The following is a 17637-nucleotide window of genomic DNA, read 5'->3' on the forward strand; positions in this document are numbered from 1 at the left end:
TGTGGGTTGGGAATGGAAGAGCTGGGGTTCCCGAAGGCAAAATCGAGGTGTTCCAGCAGACAAAAGAATTATGTGCTGGATAGAGTGAGTTGAATGGTGCCCCAAAGATGTGTCCATCTGGCACCTGTGTATATGACTTTATTTGAAAAAAGGATCTTTGAAGATGTAACTAATGATCTCAGAGTGAGATCGTCCTAGATTGGGGTGGGCCCTAACTCCAATGGCTGGTAGGTACCATTAGGAGGGAAGGAGAGAAGACATACAGGTGAGGGAACGTGAAGCCAAAGGCCAGACTGGAGAAATGTCTCTAGGAGTCAAGGACGGCCAGCATTCTCTGGACGGCAGGAGAGCAGCATGGAACAAAGTTCCTTCAGGGCCTGCAGGACAATCCAAGACTGCTGATACCTTGACATTAGATTCTGATATCTGGAACTGTGACAGAATACATTTCTGTTGTTCGAAGCCACTAGTGTGGGGTACTTGGTTAGGGCAGCCCTAGGAACAAACACTGGGTAAGGAAAAACACTGTGTATTGCAGGCCTTAGGTGCTTGTTGATCTGGTCTGTAGTGTTACCCTGTAAGCCAAATGTCTGCCTGGTTATAAGGGTGAGATTCAGGGGTGGGATTTGTATGTACTTGAGCCTGCATTTACTTCACTCTCATGGCTAATCTGCTAGGAATCCAGCTGTGCTGTCAGCCTCTGGGGTGATGCCTCCTTTAACAGATAGTATTGAATTCCGCTACCTATTGCATCAATGAACGAGGCAGACAGGCCCACATGACTGCAGACCATGATGTCTGTGCGGCACCCAGCTAGTGGTGAACAGAACAGGCCTGTGCTGTACTCCCTGCCTCACCATGTTTCTCAGCCACGCAGTCATGGCCCCTGGGCTGTGGAAACCACTCCTCTGGACAACCCAGATGCTGGTTGTACTCTGCGTAACTAACCTGCTTTCTAATTAAATTGACCTATTAAGCTATGCTGCCTTCAGGGAGGGGGTGGAGACGGAGACCCACATTGCTGCTACCTGTGGTACTACCTGTGGTGTGAATGTTTGAAAGGTGTGGGAGGTTCTCTTTTGTTGTTGTTCTGTTGTCTTAAGTTCTTTTCCCTTTTCCTGAAACTAGAAAACATCTGATTCTCATACTGATTCATGCAAGTGTGTTATTTTTCCAGCTCATTAGCTGCATTTGTTTTCCCTTCTTTCTGGGCCGTGAGCAGCCCTGATGGGATGAGGATGCTGGCTGGGGTTGCTGGAGGCCGGCACAACCGCTAGACCTGAGTCTCCGCAAACTGGGCCTGAACATGCAAGGCGTGGCTGTCGGGACTCGGAAATAAGGGAGCCCTGGATGTGGGTTTGGGATTTTAGGGGGCCAGGTGCAAGGATCTACTAAAAGATGGCTTTTAAAATGTTGTTAGTCATCATCCTATCCTCAGGACAACAACAGCTTTTCATTGGATCAGATCAGTTTGTGCTGAATCCCCTGTAAGGAAGGAAGGGAGGGAGAACAGGGGAGAGCAGGGAGGGAAGGAAAGGGTAGTTTTTAAAATGTTTTGGTTAAAGTAGAAACTATTACAAGTTAACTAACCTGCTGTTTAATTAAATCAGATCTCGGCAACTTTGGCCTGTGGTATGTATACACACCCATCAAGGACTGAATTATTGGGGAAAAAAACCCACACAAGAGAATGTCATTCATTTGTCCAGTCCCATCAAATACAATGAGTTTAAAAACTCATATAAAAAGGTATCTTAAGTCTGTCAAGCAAAGAACATTTTAATTGAAAAGCAGAGTCAAACTTTATATTTTTAAATAGAATTGCCTTGCATTGATTTGAAGGGAGTGGGTGGAGGAGGAGACCAACCGCAGAGGCCAAAACTAGAGTTATTTTGCCCCAGGCCTTCAGCTGCCAGTGGCTGGTATAATCCTGAATTTTTAAAAAGATTTTATTTATTTATTTTTAGACAGAGGGGAAGCGAGGGAGAAAGAGAGGGAGAGAAACATCAGTGTGTGGTTGCCTCTCACACACCCCCTACTGGGGACCTGGCCTGCAACCCAGGCATGTGCCGTGACTGGGAATCAAACCTGCAACCTGTCAGTTCGCAGGCCGGCACTCAATCCACTGAGCTACACCATCCAGGACTATACTGCTGGATTCTTTACAGAACCCTCTGTTGAGGGTTTCTACCCTTCTCCTTTCTCTTCATTCTTTACTTGCCTTTTCCCTCTCTCCTGCCTTCTCCTCTTGTTTTCCGCAAAAGTGGCACACGCACACACACACAAATAAATAAATTCAGGGGTCTTACCGAAGAAAAGATGATTCCATGCACCAGCGATTCTGAATTCACTGTGTGTATGTGTGTATCTTATTGATTGATTGACTGATTGTTCTTTGCTTTTCTACTTTAAAGCAGCGTTTTTAAGTACTGTAATGCTACTTCAAACTGCGGGCTTATCAGTCACTTCTAGGTGGCTTTGATTTAATGAAGACGTAAAGTCCTTTGTAATGGCAGCTCCCATTTGGCCATAAGAGGCAAACCCCTGTGACGTTGGTGGCAGAGGTTTCCAGACAAGGTTCCCTGGAACATACGAGACTGCAGGCAGTTGAGTGACCTCAGGTCATTGAGCCTGTCTGGGCCCCCGTTCAGTTTCTGGAAAGGCACTACACCCGATGATTGCCAAGCTCACTCGGGCTCAGAAATTCCATGACTGGAGTTATACCAGTGATTATTATTAATAAAAACAATAGCTCCAATGTATTGAACACTAGTTATATTCTGGTAGTTGTGGCCAAGCCTCCAGCAGTCCCTGTCCCATTTCATCCCCACACCAACCTAGTAGTTAAGAAGGTGCCGTTCTCAACCCCATTCTGTAGGTGAGAAGACTGAGACTTAGGAAAGCTAATAGACAGGTTCCTGGTATTTGAGTCCATGTTCTTCACAGCTGCACTATATTGTAAATTTCATTCTAGCTTATGTTCAACTTATTAAATGGGATTTGAATTAATGAGACTTTGCTGAGCTAGGGAACATTTCTCTCTTAATGTCTTCCCATCCATCCTGCTAATTGGTCTTACAATTTTAGGCTGAGACTTTCACCCTGCTCAGCTTGGAAGGATGAGGGATGGAGAAAAGGGCATGGTACCTAAAATGCTTATTTTGACCTTTCCCATCAGCATCTTTACTCATAGTTAAATTCCTCTGCCTCAGACAGGAAGGAACGTCAACCCTGTTAGACAGCATGACTCACCGACTCACTGTGTTGTTCTTTGTACTGAATCCTAACACTCCCAGATGCAGTTGTTCCAATCCACTTATTAATGACCAAACAGTCTAATGTCTTGCCTTTTCTCCTGTTCAGGACTCCCAAGCAGTAGCACTTGTGAGCATCCAGTTAATGTGCTTTTCTTTCTTGCAACACAAAGGGGAGGATGCATTTTCCGCGCAGGTGGTCCATTACTCACTTTTTCAGGGAAACAAGAGCTGTCCTGCAGGCTGCCCTATTTAGGTATCAACATAGGTGTTCAGCCTTCTCATGCTCTCAGTTGCAACTCCCTTTATTTCTCTCAGCCTCTCAGCATCTCCCCTATTCTCAGGTTCCCTCCCACACATGTTTGAAGTGCTGGCATCCTCTGCTAACATCCTAGACAGAGAGCCTTTTCAGTTTTTTCATTCCTGTGGCATCTAGAGAAAGCACTGCCATTGCAGGTGTGCGGGAGCTTTCTGCCAGGTTTACGAAAGACCATCAGTAGCCCCCTGGAGGCTTAATGGAAAGAAGTAGGTGTTGCCTTTCAGGGTTATTTGCCACCCAGCGTTCCTTGGGGAATTTTTATAAAGCATTCCTGTGATATATTCTTTGGATTTTTTTTAAACGAAGACAGGAAGGAAGAAGCCCGCAGTTCCGGAGTGTGAATTAAACAGGATACTTTATAGTTCCGTTCAATGCCACCCAGGCCCTCACACCCACGATATTTTCTTCTGTGCTTTCATGAAACCTCAGTACCTGGGAGAAAAGTGATTCCTTGTTTCTAGCTTCTCATAATCTGTTCAATTTTGCACCACTGGGGTCATCCCACAAGTATATAGACTTTGAGATCTGTAGCCTAGAGGCCTACAATGAAAAAAAAAAAAGACACTCACTGAGTGCTCCTTAGGTGTCACTGCGCCTAGTGCTGGGTCTGCATCATTGCTTTCATCTGAACAGGGACTGTAGTAGGTGGTCTGTCCCTTATACCTCTGGGGGGAAGGGACTTGGAGGAACTACTTTGCCCAAGGTTGTACCACCGGCAAGTGGAGGAGACAGTAGCAGACAGAGTGCAGGTCTCGGCGGGTTTACTCCACCGCACCTGTGCCCAGGTCTTTTCACTGGACTTCCTGTAGAAAGTCACTGGGCCTCTCCTAGGGAGCAACCCCAAGGGGAGCGGGCGTTTTGGTGCAGCTCAGGGAAGTTGATGCATCTCGAACTTTGAGCAGTTTGGCAGTGTCTGGTGAAGATGAATACTTGCATACCCTGCTGCCCAGCTATTGAACTTCTGTATATTTATTCCAGAAAAGCTAGTACACTGTGCATAAGAAGGCAGGTCCAAGAATGATGATTGCATTATTGTTGCCATGGTGAAAACTGGCAAGAAGGTAAAAGCTCATTAGTCAGTAAATGGATTAATAGATTGTGGTAACATCATAGAATGCAATCGCATGTGACATTTATAATAAATGAACTAGGTCCAGCCCTGGCTGACATGGCTCAGTGGATTGAGAATTGGCCTGCTAACTGAAAGGTCGCCGGTTTGATTCCCTGTCAGGGCACATGCAAGAGGCAACTGATCAATGTTTCTCTCCCTCTCTTTCTCCCTCCCTTCCCCTCTCTCAGAAAGTAAATCTTTAAAAAGAAATAAATGAACTAGGTCCAGATGCGTCAACAACATAGATGAAGCTCAAATCCGTTGCTTTGAAAAGGCAAACGGTAAGAAGATGTGACCATATGACAAGTTGAAAATGCACACACTAGTGAATATCTGTTATCTAGTGCTGCGTACACCTGTAGTGAAAAGGAGCACACACATTTCAGAGTGGTGGTTTCCCGTAGGAGGGGGGCGACGGGATGGGAGGTGGTTGTACTCTGGAGAAGGGGTTCTGGTGTGTTTATAACCCCCTTTTTCCCCAGGTAGAAATTTTAAGAAAAACGTGGGAAAATATTTGGTTGTTAAGCACATGATTATCTCTTATTCATCTCTGATTTTTCGTACTTTCCAGTGTGTTAATTTGGTTTTAACTAATTTTAAGTGAGGGAAAAGTAAGAAAAAGCACCTGGGTGGGTTTTTCAGGATGTTTGCACCCCCAGGCTCCAGCGTGTTGGGACATTTCCCAACAGACTCCCAATACTGGAGCAGATGTGAGGGCTGGGTCCCGAAGCTTTTGGACATTCCTGATGACCCCTCCAGTGCTGTCCTCACCTTCACCAGCCAGGATGGCTGCCTGCAGCAAATAGAACTACTTGTGTTTTTCTCCCCAACTTTAAAGGGCAAAAGCTCATGTCACCCCTACAGATGCACAAAAGTCAGCCATGAGTTCATTTCTCTTACCTGGACTAAATGTTGCTGTTCTTCTGCCTTCTCTAATTCTGTCTGGAGAGGCTGGGCACACGCCAGGTCTCTGGAGAAGGGAGCCAGGGAGGGATTTTTCTGTCCACTAACCCCTTGCAGTTCCCCCTGACCCTTCCACCAGGGAACCAGCCATACAGTGCGCCCCCCTCCTTCCTGCGTGGACCACCTGCCTCATACAGGGCATTTCACTCCAGTCACGTGCATCTTCTTATCCTTCTATAGTGTGTTGTAGGCCCATTCCAGCTATGATTTTGCTCAACTCTTCTTGACAAACACTCTCTCTGCCTCTCTTCCTTCCTCCTTTCCCTGCCCCCTTTCTCCCTCCCATCCTTCTTCTTCTCCCCCAGCTTCTATTCTTTCCCACCCCTCGCCCTTTCTTCTGCTCCCCCTCCTTCTCACTGCTTCTCCCTGTCTCTCTCTCTCTTCCCACCCCCCAGTTCATCCTCCAGAGGCCTGACTGAAGGGTTCCAGTAGCCTTCCCCACCTCTAGATTTCCAGTTATAGGAATTCACTTAAATCCTTTTCAATTAAACCCTGTCAGGTTTCTGTTCCTTCCAGGTAAAAAGGTTCTACATGTCACCAGCTTTGGCCAATTTACCAAAAAACATGTATTCAGCTTTGACCTTGGGCAAATCCGAAGAGCTGATGAAGCAGGGGTACTGTTTGGTGTCTCCCTCACCGGGGAGGAGAATCTGGAAGAGTGTTTGGGAAGCCACTGAGATGAACAGGGAGGGAGATGAAAACGTTAGCTGCTGCTGCTGTACCTTCATGCTCAGGTTGACGCAGGCTGGTGGCTGGGGGTTGAAGCCTTCACCTCCAAGCAGGATAGAGGATGAATCACTCAGCGTCTCTTATTCTTGCACAATGGGTGCCCTCTTCCTGAGGAAGTGGGAGGCTGAAGAATCCCTAAGGAGGTCTTTTAATTTAATGTATATCAGTGCAGCATTTCTTTTCTTTCCATGACATAAACAAGGGAGAATTTAGTTTATTCATAGTTCATGAAGATTTTATATCTGTGCAAGGAGAACGTGTCTTCCTAATAAGTCTTTAAGTGATTCTTTTCTGCTCATTTCCAATTCAAGAAGACATATTCGGGTAATAATCTCTACAACAGGGTGAAGAACGAGGCAATAAATGTGTAATGCAATTGATTAGATGGAAAAAAACCCCAAAAGCCAAAAAGCCAGGCCATTGGTGGAGTGGGAAGCACCTGGCTGGAGAGAGTTGGATGATTACTTAAGGGGCTGAGGTGTTTCTCTTTGCTGTCCTGAGGGCACAGAGGCTGGTCTTGGGGGCTCTGATGGAGCCCGCTCAGCCACAAGAGTCTCCTCACCATGACGTGGAGACGTCACGGGCTTTGGGTTCAGCAAACCATTTCTCTTGTTGGCTGTATCTGCTTCAGTGGAGTCTTTTGGGAAGTCCCGGGATGGCAAGTGTGGAGTTACGAGCTCTTTTCTCAGGTCCGGACCCATTTCATGGTGTGGGGTCTTCACCTCACTGGGACTTAGATTTTCATTAATACAAATGGCGGTTCTGAGTAGCACCATAAAATCTGGCAGCATCCTGCTCAGTCCAGCCTGGGAGGCACGTCATCCGATTGTCCAGCGTATGTGCTCTGCCTGCTCATTAGTCGTTGGTGGCTGGCTGAGTTATCAGACAAAGAGCAGGAGAACACACTCACATAACTTTTACTATAGTATATTGCTTTGTTTTATTTTATTATTATTGTTGTCAGTCTCTTACTATGCCTAACTTATAAATTAACCTTTATCATAGGTATGTATGTATAGGAAAAAACATAGTATATATGGGGTTCAGTACATGGTACATATAGAATTCATCCACTGGGTCTCTTGAAATGTAACCCTGTGGATAAGCAGGGGACCACTGTACTAAGTATTTCCATGCCCCCCTTCCCCAAACATTAAACTCAGGATGATTTGGGCTACTGTACGAGAGGGGCAGAGAGCATGACAGACCCTGAAGCAGCAGGTGGATGCTACACAAGTGGAGACTGTCTCTCGAGAGAAGGTGAATACAGGCTGAAGAAGGATCTCAGGGGCAGAAATATCAGAATGTTTGGGGGATCGGCTTCTGAGTATGAGAATTAAAGTGGAAAATTACACTTCAAAAGCTTCTGTGAGGTACATCATAGAGCTCCTTTAATAGTCTTTGTCAGACTTGGGTTAACATTACATTACTTCTGTCTTTGGTGGCTGTAACATATGTCCTTAAATGCAACCCTGACCTTCAGAGGGCCACATGAGGCCCTAGAATCTATGCAGGTTACACATGCTAAGGTTTCCCCAAGGGAAGCTCACCATTGTGGTGGCTCCTTTTAGATATAAAGGGGTTTGACTGTAAGGTATCATCTCCTTTCTCCACCTATTACGCGATTAGTGGCAAGAAATTTAACGTCAGCCTGTACAGGAAAATGGAATTAAGGGAAAAGAGTGTTGGGGATGACATGGATCCCTGACTTAAAGATTGAAAAAGAGAACTATTATTGGGCTAGTTTACTCAGACTAGGCAGAGCCAAAGAAAAAAGCAAGGTAGGGTTTTTAGACAAAAGTTGTTATGGCTGGTTTTGAGGAACTTTAGTATAAAGGATTTGTGTGGTATAAGCTCATCCATTCTTAGGATTTTGTGGTTTGGGTTGTTTTCCCAGAAAGACAACGTGGTATAATGATTATTAGTTCAAGCTTTTGATGTGGTAGGCCTGTGTTTGCTCCTCAGCTTTGCCATTTTGGTTATTGGTTGTTAATATAGAGCAGGGGCCCCCAACCCATCCTGTGTGGAACAGGACTGCACAGCAGGAGGTGAGTGGTGGGCAGGCAAGCTAGCAAACTGGTCCCTGGTGCAAAAGGTCGGGGGTCACCAATATAGAGGGAATTTAAACATTCTCTGAGCCTCAATTTCTTCACCTCTGAAATATGAATCATAAATAACTGCCTCATAGGAAATTATGACAATATCTATGATAACAAAAGCACCCTGCTTAATACAGAATTTGAAATATATAATCATTTGTCCTTGCTGGTGTGACTCAGTGGATTGAATGCCAGCCAGCAAACCAAAGGGATGCTAGTTCAATTCCCAGCAGGGCACATGCCTGGGTAGCAGACCAGATTCCCAGTAGGGGTCGCATGAGAAGCAACCACACATTGATGTTTCCCTCCCTCTCTTTCTCCTTCCTTTCCCCACTCTAAAAAAATAAACAAATAAAATCTTTAAAAAAAAATAAAAGCATTGAAATGTATTGAATGCTTATATATTATTTTCTGTTAAATTCTCTGTGTGTGTTCCAGTAAAGTTCTCTTTAATAAAAAGATTTTTGTCTCTAGCCAACCAAGGAGAAATGGTATTTTCTAACATAGCTAAGACAATAAGGGTGTCTCAGGTGTGCATGGTCACGGCAGTGACTGGATAATATTTATTTAACAAGTGTTTATTTTGAACCCATGTTCTAAGCACTATAGTCAGGAGTCAAGAATTAATTAATTAAGTACAATATATAGTTATCTATATTAAATTTTAGTGATGAGGTTCAGATCTGTGGCAGGAAATTCAAGCATTATGTGTTGAGGTAAAAGCAAGGTGATTTGCAAGGTTATTGTTAAGAACTGAGATCATGTATGTGGAAAGCTAAATATGTAGAATACTAAAGAGACCACATTTCCTTTATTCGTTTGTATACCCAGTGCCTGACACATAGTAGGTACAATAAATATGCACCAGTTGAATGAGTGAGAACAGTAGTCCCCCTTATCTATGGAAGATGCATTCCAAGACACCCGGTGGACCTTGAAAACTCCCAAAGGACCAAACCCTGTATGTACTATGTTCTTTACTATATGGTCATGCTTGTAATAAAGTTTAATATACAAATCTGGCACAGTGAGAGATCAACAATAACTAATCAAATAAAACAATTGTAATCATGGCAATAAAAGTTATGTGAATGGCTCAGGGGCCATTATTAAGTACAATAAGGATGACTTAAACACGAACACCAAGCTACCCCAATCTGGAAACCCAGACAGTCACCACCTGACTGGTGGATGGACGTTGTGTCAGGGTGGGCACGCGGCACTCGGAGATGATTCACGTTCCAGGCAGGATGATGTAATGTTTCCTCTCACTGCATTGTTTACTGACTTGTTTATTTCTAGGAAGCTTCCATTTGGTATTTTCAGACTCCATTTGCCACAGGCACCTGAAACTTCAGAAGGTGAAGCCATGGATGAGGGAGGGGCTCCTGCATCTGATGCATCCCATGCATGGGTGGCTGCATCTGATGTGTACCGTGCATGGGTGTCACCATTACCCATGTTTGTGCAGTAGCAGAATTAAGCACTGGATGCTGTAGAAGCATTCTGGATTATTTAGATTAGGAAAATTGGCAAAGAAACAGATACTATTTAATCCGAGGCCTGGTAAGGACAAGTAGTGATCAATTTAGCAAAAGACAACGCAAGACTGTTCTTAGCATAAGGCCAGCATGCATGAAGGCCACAGGATGAAAGAGAGCTTGGCACTTGGCTTGTTGACGGAAGTGCATGTGATTTATTCAATTCAGCCAGAGTGCAGTGGAGGGTGGAGATTGCTGAGGGGGGAGAGAGGGATCCCCAAGTGCTTTGTGTGCCAAGTCAAGGAATGTGACCTTGAATCTGAGGACCAGGAGTCCACTGAGGGTTCTAAAGGCCAACTTACCTTTTATGCAGCCAGATGATGCTGTTTTCAGTGTTGAGGAAAACCTGGGCATGGGCACACTTAAAGAGAAAGAGTTGTTTAGGAAACCATTTTAAGAATACAGGACAGAAACAATGATGGCTCCCTCTAATTGATAGGAGAGCAGAGAGAGGAGATAGATGGAAAGAGTAAGAAGGCATATTACCATCAGGATATAAGGCATCTCCTGACTATAGGATAAGGATACGGTAGGGATGAGGCATGTCTATCAGGATTTTATTAGTAGCATTTAGGAAAATGACAGCTCACTCTTCCTGTTTACAGTGAACCAGGCACTATTCAGAGAGCTGTGAATGCATTAACTTATCTATCCTTCCCATTAAATCTGAGTTAAGTACTATTGTTATCACCAGTGTTCAGAGGAGAAGACCCAGGCACAGAGGGGCTGAGTAACTTCCCAGGGTTCCACTACTGCTAAGTGGCAAAGCCTAGGTTCATTTATGGGAGCAGGACTTCAGATCCAGGGTCTTTGCCCTACCAAAGTGTCTTTTGGGTAAAAACATGGAAGACAGCAAGTCTTAGCTATACCCTGAAGTTTTTGTAGTTGGCTGTTTTTTCAAGTAGGAGTTTAGGCTACAGGATTCTGATAATATTGATGATCTCTTATTAGGCTCTGCAATTAATGAACCATTTATACAGTGAATTATCTCTGGAGCCTTTACATGAACCTGGTAAAGGAGGTGTTGCTATCCGTAGTTTGTGGATAAAGATTTTGAGACTAGCATAGGTTGTATGCCTCCTGGGAAAGCAGTCTTGTTTTTTGATCCATGGACTTCTGTCTCCTAAAATATCATCTGCTCAATGACTTCTCCAGAAATGTATTAACTTATCCCTCAACCCTTGAAAAATGGCCTGCTTTATCAGGCACTCTGCTTGGAAAATGAAAATAAATGGCAGTTCATGTGCTCACTAGTGAGGATGGTAGTCATGTAAATAAATAATTTCGAGCCAGATGGCACATGCTATAAAGGTGTCAAGCCCACAGTCTGGTAGGTTCCAGAGGTTAAAGTATCAGAAAGGAATAAGGTTTTGAGGGATCACTAGAACTCATTTAGGTGGATAACATTTTCAAGGAAGGGAAAAATCCAGTATGTCACTAATGCCTACAAAGTAGGGTCTTGCTCAGGTTTTCTTATGGCCACAGCTGGTTCTTCCTGGCAGTAGGGGCGTTATTAGCTGAAGTAGGAGTACAGTACATATGAGGACTCTGTCCTCGCTTAACTCTTTCATCAGTTTCAGTGAGTTTTCTTTTTTCCCCCCAACCACTGGTTTGACTTGCTCCATCAACATCGAAAAGAAATCGAGTTAGTCACCTCACAGCCCTTGAGTACCTGTTTGCTGCCCACAGACCGGCATCTGAATAGCAGTGGGCTTAGGCCTGTCTGGGCTGTGCTGTCTCTGGAATCCAAGGCAGACAATGGAAATCGGCGTCTTCCTTCCTTTCCTTTTCTCTTTCTTTCTTTCTCTTTCTCTCTCTTTCTTTCTTATTTTTTAAAAAAGAGATGAGAGTTATTTTCAAAATATATGTGGAAAGATAAACTTGGATGGAAAAAACAAGGTTTAGCTTCATGGTTTTTGTTTCAATATTAACCTTTCTTTTTGGAAAATGAGGAGGAGGGGGGATGATTAGAGGTATGAGAAGATCGAACATCCTTGCGCTGACATCCTCATTCCTCAAACTCTGTGGACGCTGACTGGAGAAAGACTGGTGCAACCTCTTGGGTTAAAAGAGAGGGGTGTTTGATGAAGAAGAAAACAGCAATATTTTAGAATGCCAACCACCTCTTCTCTCCAAACTCTAGCCTAGATAAGGTAGTGCCAGGTTATCTGCTTGCCCAGCCAGGTCTCTTGCCTCAGTTTCTCTCTCTTGAGAGGACTTTGTCATGCCCTCTGTGGTCCTGGGAAAAGAGGTACTCAGTGAGGTCAAGGTGTTATTAGAAGAAAGAGTTCCCACAGGGTACATTCTGGCCTGCTGCATATGTGGTGTACAGAGAAGAACACCAGAAAAACCCCTGCTAACCTAGCTCGCCCAAAGCAGGCCTGCCCCCCAGCCTCTCCTCTTCTCCCTCGTCTTCACTCTCTTCCTCCCCCACCCCACCCCATTCCCCTCTCTTCTCGTCAGTCAGGATCTCAGAGTTTATATCATCAGCAATCTCTCTGTCACATAAGAAGAGGGACCCATAAAACAGTTTATTTATTAAAAATAATAAAGAAAGAATAAATTGTTTAAACTTCAGTCACCTCCAAAGCACTCTCCACTTGATGCAACCCACCCATTGAGAAGTTTTTCCACTGCTCACAACGATTTTTGAACTTATTGACTTCGATGCCTTGTAGTTGTTTCTACTGTTTTTTATTTCCTCTCTTCCAAGTCGGCAAAATGTTTCCCTTTGAGGACTTTTTTCATCCGTGGAAACAGCAACAACAATGAAGTTGCTCGGGATGAGACCGGGTAAATGGGGAGGGTGGGGCATGGGAGTTGTGGTTTTTGGTCAAAAACTACTGAACGCACACGGGCAGGTGGCTCTTAAATCACCCATCATGAAATAGGCAAAAAAAAAATCACTAAAGCCAAATGCAGCCTCTCACAACAATGCCAGCTGGTGCACTGATACAGATGGGTTCCCAGAACACTCACCTGGTGGGAGAAGTCTGTGCTGTAAGGGGCCCGCCCTCAAGAAGATAATTCTGCGGTTTTTGAGGTTCCCCCTCTTATATTGGTTAATAGTCTTCTTTCTTCTATGCCGAATTTTCCATGTGTATCCTCTAAATGTTATTTTGCTCATGTGTTGTGAAACATTACAGCATAAGGGGCCCCTCTCTAGCATGGGCTGAGGATGGCTTCCTTCACAAGAGCGAAAGCTGGGGGCAGGCAGTCTGTGCCATGTGTTAAAATGGACATCGTAGGCTTCTGCTCTACAAGAGCCTAGCAGTCTCTATAGAAAAGAGTGCTTTTCTTTCCTAATACTTCAGAATTGGCCTCCTTTTTGAATTGAGCTGTGTAGCCACAGGGAGGAAGTCCAGGTTTGACTAGCCAGACCAAAGCCAGGAATTATTCCCAGGGCCCAGAGCATAGTGTCACCTGGGTGTGAGTGGGGGCAGCTCCCCAGAAGAGAGCCAGGGCTGGACACCAGAATGAAAATAATAGCCATACATGCAAAGACAGATACCCACAGCCATGATCATTTTAGACTTGAAACATTTGCTTGTCTCCTTTTCTGCCTGGACCGAAGGTTCCCATAACCTCTTCCTTTACAAAGGATAACCATTCTTAAAAAGCCCTGTTACTGCTCACCTCCTGCTGTGTGCTTTCTCTGAGCCCTGCTGTCTGTGGGTGTCCCACACGTCCTTGGGGGTCATCTGACCATACATGTGAGTCATATTCTCTGAGAGCGGAAGTGGTGGAAGTAGAATCAAAAAGTGGAACCACTGCTGACAATTTCATCCTTAACTCTGAGTCTTCATTTGCACTGGGTAAAGGAAGACATGTGTGAGTGAAGGAATGACATTAGGAATGAGTGAGCAAAGGGAGGAGCCAAAATAATAATAAACAGGGCGGCAGAGTCTGCTACTCTAGACAGAGGGCATGAGTTGTGCCCATCTTGGCCTGATTGCTGGTCCTGAGATTTCTTCCCAGGCTGAGTCTTGTGTTATGAGCATGTAGCAAGTCATCGTTCACTACTTCTTCCCTTCCTGAGGTTCAGGGTCATCGGTCATCCTTCAGAGACTGTTGGGAAGAGAGCCTTGAACCATTGGACAAAATATTCCGAGACAGCTTCACACGATCAGAATAAAATCAGAGCTGTAAAGTACTTGAGTTGGAAGGAACCTGAAGTTTATTGGAATTGGAATCTAATCTCCTAAATTTACAAAATAAGACGCCTGGGTTCAGACATTCACATATTCCCTCAATTGCTTTACCCTTTGAGAGTCTTCTCTGGCCCACCAATTGATCATTGTACCCGCCCCCCACCCCCACCCCACACACAATTAAACACACTCTATATTGTGCATACTTACCAACTTTATTGATTTTTCCACTCAGATGTAAGCCAGTAAGGGTGAACATATTCGTTCTGACTTCCCTCCCCTATGGTGAAAGAAGCCAGTTTTGCACCCATTTACAAATTTATTTAGGTTTTGGTGATTACTCACTGTGCCTTTTCATTGACTCCATCTTTGAACTGGTTTAAAACCTGCCTGGTTCTTCATTGATGAAATCCTTAACACGTGCTCATTTTGTATCTGTATGAGAGTCCTGATTTTGGCCTATTTTTGAAAATTATCCTTTAAAAGTTCACTGCTGTATCTTGAGAGTGAGAGCATCACTGGTCCCAGCGCAGGCACTAAATAAGTGTTCGTAAGAGACATAAGTCTTTTCTGCCAGCAGCTCCGACGAGGGCTGTGCATCCTGGTCCCAGGTAGGCGGAGCTGACAGGAGCCGTACCATCAAGTTCAGCAGGTTCCCTTCTGGCAACACTCTCTGAACCAGTAGTGTCCAAGCTATGGGCATCTCTGCGCCACATTGGAAGAAGAGTGTTCTTGGGCCACATATTAAATACATTGTGACACCTAATCACAAGAAAATCTCATAATGTTTTAAGTAAAATTATGATTTTGTGTTGGGCTGCATCCACAGCCATCCTGGGCCATATGTGGCCCACAGGGCACGTGTCGGATATCCCTGTGAACCTCTTGTCCTTAGTCCCAAGGTCACCTCCCATCAGTGTTTACGAAGAAAACTTCCTTCTTTGTCAGTGGTTCAGACCTTCATTTAACAACACATAAACTTTTCACCAAGATGTCAAGGAAGTAAGACTAATGTGTTAACCTTCTAGGTGTTTTATGGTTTTTCCAAAAACAAGACAAATTACATGAGTTTACTATATTGTTTAGCACCTACCCACCCCCATCCCCCATTTGAAGCTGCTGACAAAACATAGGATTAGTTCTGAACTGGACTGGCCACTGCCAGAGAATATTTCTGGTCACCCCTTCCTTCCCTACACTTAGGCAGTATTTTACAAAGGGCTTGTAATTAAAAAAAAATTTAAATCTTAATAGTGCAGTGAGGTAGGTGCTATCAGCCCCACTTTATAGGTGAGGGAAATAATCCTGGGAGGTGAATTACTTTTAAAAGCCTCATAAGTCAAAGTACTATGAAGCCGAGGTTGAGTGGGGCTCAGTGGAGAACAGCACCACCTGGGACCACCACTGTCTGGGCTGGTACCCAGCTCTGCCACTTGCTTGCTACAGCCATGGAAAAAAGCACTCACCTCTCAACACCTCAGTTCAGCTCTTTTGTAAAGCAAAGATAACTCAAGGGCTTGCTGTAGGTCATTTAAAAACCTCACATAAAGCTCTGAGCATAAAGTATGGTGTGTAGTGAACTCTTAGACAAGGACTTTAATTGTGAGAACTGAGTGTAAGAAGATGACCCTGACAGTGGTAGGACTGGTATGAGGAAATGGAGCTTTTGAGGAGGCCCAAAGAGTGGGAGCACCCTTCTTGTCTAGCTAGGCTCCCAAGGAAGTTACCTAAGACCATCCAGGAACCTCAGGTTCAAAGTAGGTAGAATAATTTGGCATTTTTCTCACGCTGTCTTTGTTCTATATCAGCTGGGCTGTCAAGGGCCCATTTAACAGGTTAGAGTGCAGATTTAACTGTGATGAAGTTTGTGTTATTGCATTAAAAAAACTATGGATTCACAACCTGAGCAATTCTGAAAGCATCATAATTACAGCTTACAGAGCCCGTGGATTTTGAGGTAGAGAGAGATGTAAGAGAATTAAGCAGAAACCAGAAAGGAGCTTGGAATGAACTGGGACAACACTGCTACAGAATCCACAGTGAGATACTCGTATCACAGTGTCTTATGATTTCTCAGCAGGAGCCCCTTTAGTCTTCTGGAAGGACCTTTCAGCCTTGCAGGACTGTATTAAACAAGGAGGAGATTTTGAGTCTGGGCCACACTCATTAAATGACAGAATCACTCCTGAGCCTTCGTGATGACACTTCAGCACCCCCCCCCCCAAGACCTGAAACACAAACACAACACACATTGCCAAAGGTTCCCAGGTGATGGCAGGTAGGTACGCTGCTCATTGAGAACTGTTGTGAGGACGCTGTTAGAGAAAAGTCTAATCAGGTGTCGGGTCTACCTGACTATCCCTGGTTTAGCAAGTAAGGAGTAGAATGTAACAGTCTGACCTCGAACCAGAAATTTACCCCTTCTCATGCCTCAGTCTCTGTAAAATGTTGGGAGAAAAATCCCAAACTCAGACTTACTGAGTTTTTACCATGTGGGGCATGATAATGCTGCTCTCTGAAGGTTTATCTGAGAACTGGCTCGTTGGCATCTTGTCTGGTATATAAGTGCTCAGTAAATGTTTTGTAGTCCATTTAATCGAATCAGAGGTGCCAGAGGTGTCATCACACGTGCTCTTACTTAACACACACTAAGGAGAAAGATGGCTGCCCCCATCCTTGAGAATGCCTGCAAATGTACATCGTTGTATGTGCTTTAGGTTCACTCGGACACATTTCCATCCTGTATTACTTCTGCATATATCTAAAAAGAAAATACAAACAGATAAGCTCTTCCTAAAAATTCCCACTCTGAAGGACACTTTCATGACTCACTTTTAACTGGATCATCAGCACTGCTTCCTGATCTCTGTCAGCCACGATGGACTTGAGTTGTACCAGACCTTGACCACACAGAACCATGCCTCTCTGCCACCAGGAGGCACTGAGAGGAAGCATTTCCCAAGAATCTGTGCACAAATAAAAGGCACAGGTGCTGGGCTCTGATCTGATAGTGGCTTTGGGACTGTGCGGAGCAGGCCTACTTGCAAGGGCTGTTTCGGGAATATTTGAATTGGAAAACAATGAAGTCACCTTTGCTCCATTCCCTCCCACACCATTTGCCTGCCTGTGGTTGAAAGTGTTTCTCTCCTGCCTTCAGGATTTCCCCTGAATGGCTGATATCCTTCCTGAGGGTTTGATGCTTACTCATTTCTACATGGCAACCAGTGATGACTTCCCTACAGCTCAAACTGGGCATGGTGGGCAGAGATTGGCGGACCCTAAGGATTGCCGAGAGCCTCCTAATGTCAGAGCTGTTAAAAAGTAGATAAAGTTGTATCTGTGAAAAGATAAAATATGATAATAAAAATGTGCATTGTTTCAGTGAAAGGAAAAGTGTGTAGGAAGTGGCTATGTATGTGAAATTATCTTATGAATTCTCTTGCAAGTGAGAAATTGCTTGTTCCTCCAAG

The sequence above is a fragment of the Artibeus jamaicensis genome, unplaced genomic scaffold, assembly GCF_021234435.1.
Source record: "Artibeus jamaicensis isolate MK-2021 breed Jamaican fruit bat unplaced genomic scaffold, CSHL_Jam_final contig_432, whole genome shotgun sequence".
Classification (NCBI taxonomy): Eukaryota; Metazoa; Chordata; class Mammalia; order Chiroptera; family Phyllostomidae; genus Artibeus; species Artibeus jamaicensis.